Source organism: Astatotilapia calliptera, chromosome 12 (genome assembly GCF_964374335.1).
Source record: "Astatotilapia calliptera chromosome 12, fAstCal68.1, whole genome shotgun sequence".
Classification (NCBI taxonomy): Eukaryota; Metazoa; Chordata; class Actinopteri; order Cichliformes; family Cichlidae; genus Astatotilapia; species Astatotilapia calliptera.
The window spans coordinates 38,679,252-38,686,202 of record NC_137433.1 but is presented as its reverse complement, the minus strand read 5'-3'; the positions used below and the strand labels follow the sequence as shown (position 1 = coordinate 38,686,202).

General features: G+C 41.3%; 1 long non-coding RNA gene across 1 annotated transcript; it reads left to right on the top strand.

Moving 5' to 3' along the window:
• On the top strand, positions 1–1,556 carry LOC145432250 (uncharacterized). Its single transcript, XR_013912532.1, has 3 exons — positions 1–652; positions 814–890; positions 1,368–1,556. It is a non-coding gene; the product is annotated as an uncharacterized LOC145432250 (long non-coding RNA).
• The last annotated feature ends 5,395 nt before the right edge of the window (positions 1,557–6,951 follow it).

The following is a 6,951-nucleotide window of genomic DNA, read 5'->3' as shown; positions in this document are numbered from 1 at the left end:
GTGTTTTATCAATAAATAGTCACTAACCGTGTACAACAATGTAAAAAAATCAATAATTTCTCAAAACATGCTAGTATGTAAATATAGGTATTAACAAAATCGTTCTCTAAGCAAAATTCATCCCATCTAACGTGTTTCCCGCTCAAAGGGATTTTAAACAATGGAAGGTACACATTTGTACCATTCCACCTACTTAGTGGGATTTGGGATTTTCGAATATGAGAACTGTAAGCTCTGCGCAGGGACACTGTCTGCAACCCAAGAATTGTTAAGATGATTGGGGAAACAGCTAATGATTTTTTTTGTCTCTAAATCTGATTATTATTATTTTCTGTACTAACTGATTAATCAAGCTGTTTATTAGCTTTAGAATTTTTGTTCAAGGGTTAAAGCACTTTACATTTATCTCCAGTCTGTGTCTTTAAACATGTCAAAAGTTTAAATCCTCAATGTAAAATGTCATTCTTTTGTCTATTCTGCTCTTTTCATTTCCAGTTGTGTGATGAGGTTGATTTAATGCATCCCTGCCAAGACAACATCTGTCGCCGCTTTAGCGAAAACTTCACTGCTGTTCTTCAAATGACCAAGGATTTGCCACTGAAGAAGGTCTACATGGAGGCAAGAGAGAATGCACTGGCTGAAGACATTACAGGTGCTAATTTGACCTCATACAAATAGTAAATTTTGTGACAATTCATTTGCTCTCTCTTCCAAAGATAATTGATGTACCATAGTGTCATGTGAAGAGCATGTTAATGGGAATTTGCATGCTATCAAAATCTAATGAAGTGCATTTGCATCTGTATGACCTAGGAATTGACTTCAAGGGGGCACTTCTCTTGCCATCCATCTTCAAGGAGAAGATAGAAGATTTCATCATCCTTGGAGAGGTAAATGCATGATGCAATGCATAGCCTTTGGCCACAAGTTTCATTCTTGGTGTTTTGTTGGCATGGAGCTGAATTCAGCTGCGGTTCAGCATCACAGCTAAGCTAATGTAGGGGAAACACTGCTGTTAATCCACAGTGCTGCTGTGCTCTTGGGTTTTGTCTGGTGTTTATATAGATAGATAGACCTTTATTGTCCCCTTAGGGAAATTCTTCTTCACAGGTACTGTCACTGTCAGGGGTGATTGCTTTTGCCCTTGAATATTATGTCAAACTTTAGCAGCTTATCAAACACTACCACAACAGTCATTGGCCAAGAAGCTTTTTGTTTGGAGTATGGGCCATGTTTACAGGTTATCAGAATAGACAGTTTTGTTTTCTAGAAAATAAAGAAGGTAATTTGAGGAATCTGTTGAAAATCCACTTGGCACATATTGCTTAAACATACTGTATACTAATGTTTTTCTTCCTCTTCTGCAGAATACTCCCACGAGTCCATACCCAACCATTCGAATGAAGGATAAGAGTTGGACAACTGCCCTCTTAAGACAGTGTCGCCGTGTTGTGACAGTTGAAGGAGTGGATGTTTGCTCGTGCCGCTCGCTGGATGAGGCCTACATCTCAGCATTCTCCACCTTCTTCGTGTTCAACATGACCTACCCTGCATACTTCAAGAAAACACTTGTCTTTCTTCAGAACTGCATTGTCAACATAGGAGACCAGGGAGACAAACCCCTGCCAGTAAGTGTCGCCAGGGTACTTAACCAACTCTATTAAATACGCCCCCACCCAAGTGTCACTACCTTATTGACTACCCAATGCTGATTTTGATGTATGGTCCTCTTCGCCCTTTGTGGTGTATGAGATATGAAAGCAAGCATCAATATTTCAAAAATCTAGCGAGTAAATGCAAAAACTTTGTAAACATCACTGCAACTCTTAGCAATCGTCATCAAATGAAACAGTGCTGGGAGTTTTCTTCAGATAAGTTGCTTGTTGACTTTGAACATTCACTCAGCACAAGTGTCAGTGTGCCATTTTCATCTCTGCCAGGTGACTTACAGAATGCTCTGGAAATGAACAAAAGTTTTACAGATGTGCATTTTCAGGATAAAGTGCTTCAGCGTGTGTCTGCTATATCTGTCAGCAGTGTCAAATATGAACTTGAGGATGTTTTTGTAGTTGGCCATGTACACACTGAAGCCATACCTCAATTCTTTAAAATCAAGTATATTTTGAATGTTGATACTTGTTGGGTATTGTGTGGGAAACTGTTACTTCCTTGCACTTGTGAATGTCATTTCCATGCTTACCAAGTGGCAGTTGACAATGACTGGATCCTGTTCAATCCAGGAAATGAATTAGACTTTCAAGCTCTAGACACCTATTAAGTTGATGATAGGCGGTTTGTGTCCTTGAGGTATTCTGTGTGACGTGATTGCAAGAACATTTTTATGTATGTATATATGTGTGCATGTGTATGTGTGCGTGTGCGTGCGTGCGTATGTATGTGCGTGCTTGTTGAAGTAGAGCAAAACATTTGTGTGGACAGTTTTTTAAATACATGCCATCTCTGTGATCCGTCAAAACATTGTGTTCAGGTGTTTAATGTCTTTATGTGATTGTTTACTTTTTTTCTTCTTCTTCTTTTTTTTTTTTTTTAAATGAATGTATTTTTCTTGACATGTCCTATGGCAGGGGTGTCAAACTCAAATACACAGTGGGCCAAAATTCAAATCTAGAACAAGGTCGCGGGCTAACATTAATATTTATTGAAAAATATCTTCCTCCAGATATAAGAATGAATCTCTTCTTATGGACTCAAACAAGTTTTGGTGAAAAACTGAATGTGGAACAAGCAAAGCTTAATACTAAACAATGTATATATTAGCTGTATAATACCAGTAGGCCAGCTCTAATAGTAATTTGGTATGGCTTCGCGGGCCAAATGTAATTAGGCTGCGGGCCAAATCTGGCCCGCGGGCCAGAGTTTGACACCTATGTCCTATGGCAATATACGAATGTAATCAAGGATGTATTCCTGTGGTTGTTTAAGTGCTTTGATGTGATTCTATTATCGAAAATAAATGGTTAAATAACCAAATATTTTGAACTATTGGGGGTACATTTTTGTCTCTTTAGGTACGAAATAGGTTGTCGCTGGGGGGGGTACCCTCATAGGTACCCTATTGTACCCTTTTCAAGGGAACATTTCTGTACTATAGTTTCAAGGTACATTTATGTCTTAGGAAAGTACATGATTGTACTTCAGATGGTACAACTTCATAAGGTACAAAAATGTACCAAGCCTAAAGGGTACAGAAATGTCCTTCAAAAAGGAACACCCCCAGCGACAAGCATTTGTACCCTTTTTGGTACACTTTGGTACCCCTATTTCTGAGAGTGTAGAGAGGCAGCTGATTGTGACTTTATTATATATTTTCACAAAGTATTCCATCCATCTATCCATCGCCACGTCACAGCAGCAGCCTAAGCAGAGAAGCCCAGACCTCCCTAGCAAATCAAATGAACAGCAAGAAGTACATACACAGAACAGCAACACATAAAAGCAAAGCCCTGGGGTGCACAGCCTTAAGCACAGAGAAGAGAGCCACACAGAGAGGGACAGAAAGAAGGAGGGGTGTCCTCTGGTCCCTGAATTTATAGGGACCAGTAACCCTGCCCCGTGCTGCTGGGTAACTTTCCTCTTGTCCTCCAGCCAAAGACAGCAGGTGCACGTCTGTGTCTGCGTGCGCCTGTTTTTCCGTGTCTATATGTCAGCTTGGGTCTTAGACTCCGCCTCTCTGGGAACATCTCAGGCTCTCCGAGGTATGGAGGTCTATCTCCCCTCACCACACTCCCTGCTGGTGGCTGATGCCCTCAGACGTTGGTGTGTTGGTGGTTCTTGGTGTCTGGGGCTGGGCGCTCATGTATGTACCGGCTCACTCCTGGTGGTCGATTGGCGGGGCCTGGATCCTGTGGCCCAGCTGGGCCCCTTCTGGGGGGTGGGGTGCCCTGCGGCCTCTAGGCCCGGTCCTTTCTGGCACAGCTGGCTGCCGGCAGAGCCCGCGGGCACGCCACTGTAACCCCCCTCTGGCCTCTGCTCCGTAGCTGCTGGGTGACCTCTCACTTGGGGCTCTCCTCAGCTCTCCCCAGGAGGGTGGCACGGTTGCCCCCCCGGTGGTCCTCCTTTGGTCCTCATATTCTGGGGCCTGGATCTCCTCCATACCTGCTTCATGCCCTGGGGGACGGGGCTGTGGCCCCCCACACTCCCTAGCAGATCATTACATGGAGAAACCTTTTGAATACAAGCGTGCTGATCCACACAGGTGTGCACAGACACAAGCTACAGCTTTCTTGGCTGCTGCCTCAAAGCACACTGTGCGCTGTTGATCTTGCGTGCTGCACAATAAAATGTAATATTCAGTATCTACTGTTACCTACTGTGAGCTAGTTTATTGTGATGGTGCTGTTTTTATTATGTTGCTCTTTCTTATTTGTTTTTCTTTTTTTTCCTCCCCCCTTTCTCACCGTCTCTTCTCCCCTCCTCTATTTTTCTTTCTCTCTTTCTTTCATTCTTTCTCCCTGTCCTGTCCCACAGTCATGTCTGTCCCGTCTTTAAAAAACGAAAATAAAATAAATACATAATTATAATAAAGGTCAATCAAATGGACCAATATGGCAGGGCCATGATGATCCACTTGGTAAAATAAATCCACTTGGCATCTTTCTTGGCCTTCAGACAACAATTCTGACGGCTAAAGATCCAAACGGGACAAAAAACCCAAACAAAACAAAAAGACAGCAGGTGCAGGGTTAGATAAAGGTCCTGGCCCGGGGCCAGTCAGGACTGTGGCTACCCTTTGCTTTGCCTTATCACAATAGGTCACGACACGGTCAAACATCGCACATTACCAAATTATTAAGTCTTACAACAAGCATTCAGCCAGTGGTCTAATCTTATACTATACATGTGAATAATACTTGACCTAACTACATAGGTTACATGCTTGTCTGTGTATACATGGTTACTTAAGGTGATTTTATTGTCACGTGTTACCGGAGCTGGAGAGTAAGTTATTCAGGAAAACTCTTCCTGGCATTAACAACCCTGTTACTGTAAAACCTTAATAAACAGTAGTGAGGGCAAAACGTCCTGTGCTTAAGAGTTACAGCATATACAGTAAAGTATATGTGTTCAGTGCAGATAGATATATAGTTATATAGATACACTTGTCACCCAAAACTCCACCACAGGATTGTATGGATTTTGGTGTAAAATGAACATTTTATTGTACAGGTTTTTTTTTTTAATTATTTTGATTTATTTTTAGCATTGTTTGCTTATTCCTGCATTCCTCCTCTGGCAAGAAGCTGAATCTGTTTGGACCTGTTTAGTCTGTTTGTGCTGGGTTTCTGATTCTTGCTCCCACTTTGTATTTAAAGAACCTCCTAGTAGGACATTTTGGTGCACCAGCTTTAGTGTGTACAAACATATGAGGATTGCCAGAGTGTTTTCAAAATTGTGGTTCATAACACATACTCCCGTATATATATGAGATAGTAAACTGTTACACAGCGTCCAAAAGTAGCAAATATAATAATATCTTCATATTAGATCATCTACTGGAATCAGGTGGTAATTATAAACACTGGCAATTAGATCCTCAATTTCTCACCAGGAAAACATTCTGCAAATACTTAGAAGAACAGATCAAGTTGTTTTTTTGAGATATGACCAAGACGATTTATCATCTCTTTTATTGTGGTAGACGTTTAAAGTGTATGTGAGAGGCTGTCCTTTCAGTCGTCTGAGAAAAAAACGTAATAATGCGAAACATATACAGTTGGAGGTTCAAATACCAAAGTTGGACTCTGCCAAACAACCATCAGTACAGCTACACAGTAAAATATTGACTCTGAAGTACAAACTCAATAAATTGCTGTCAGATAAAATTTCCAGGGCCTGTTAAGCAAACCTTGAATTTGGTGATAAGCTGCATAAATTACTGGCCAGGCATCTAAGAAAGAGAGAAAGTGGTCGGGGTCAGACTCAGGGTTGTTGGTTAACTCTCATAAGGATATTGAGTCACTTCTGGCACTGCACTTCATTCTTCCTTCTTTTCCCTTTCAGTGGGTTCTCGTCACTTATGGAAAACTGGAAGTGAAACTATTCTTACTGTGGTTTTTCCCCACTTGGGTGCTGTGAACTGCTGTATGATCACCTGCTTTTACAGCGACTCTGACACCTTCCAGAAATAAACCGTGCAGAGCAGATTGTGTATCCAGTTTCATTTTTCCTTTTCAAAACCAAAAGCAAATATAGATTCTGGCCCCGCCCACCTGGTGGGTGTCTGGGAGGGGTGCGATCCTAAATCCTGCAACTGTGCATTAGAATAAAGAGGCACACAAGCTTGTTTACAGCTCTGACTGCAGGATTTATGAACAACACAAACTTATCAACCACTTCCAATGATAAGCAGCATGGCAGATGTTGATACACTGTCACAAAGGGCATGAACAACCTCAGCAACATGACAACTGAAGCACCACAGAGTGAATCTCATGGTTCACAGTCACCATTATAACAATATCTGTTCTTCGGCCACAGTAAACCACTTGTGCAAACATTTGCATCACCAAACACAATAAACTATAGACTCACAGTGAGTAACTAGTAAATAACCATTGATATAAATGCCATCACTGAAACATGGGAAGATTTCTTTAAAGATGAAAATCTCCCACAAATGTCCAGCAGTTAAAAGTAAGGAATGTTGGATTAATGTGAGTAGAAATTCACATTATCAATCACTATTTTTTTATTTCTAAAAGATGTTTTTGTATGTTTTAACAACGTTAACAACGATGCATAACAAAAATAAAGGTTCACTGTGTGGATGATGTGCTGCATGAGTTGCTCATCAGGAAAACATGAGAAACACATTAAGTGCACAGGTATGTCTTTCAGTTCGTTCTGCTGCACACTTTTATTTTCACTTTTACACTGACTGTGAGGATGGGCTGGGCCACGGGTATATACAGCGCTTCACTCTGAGGACTC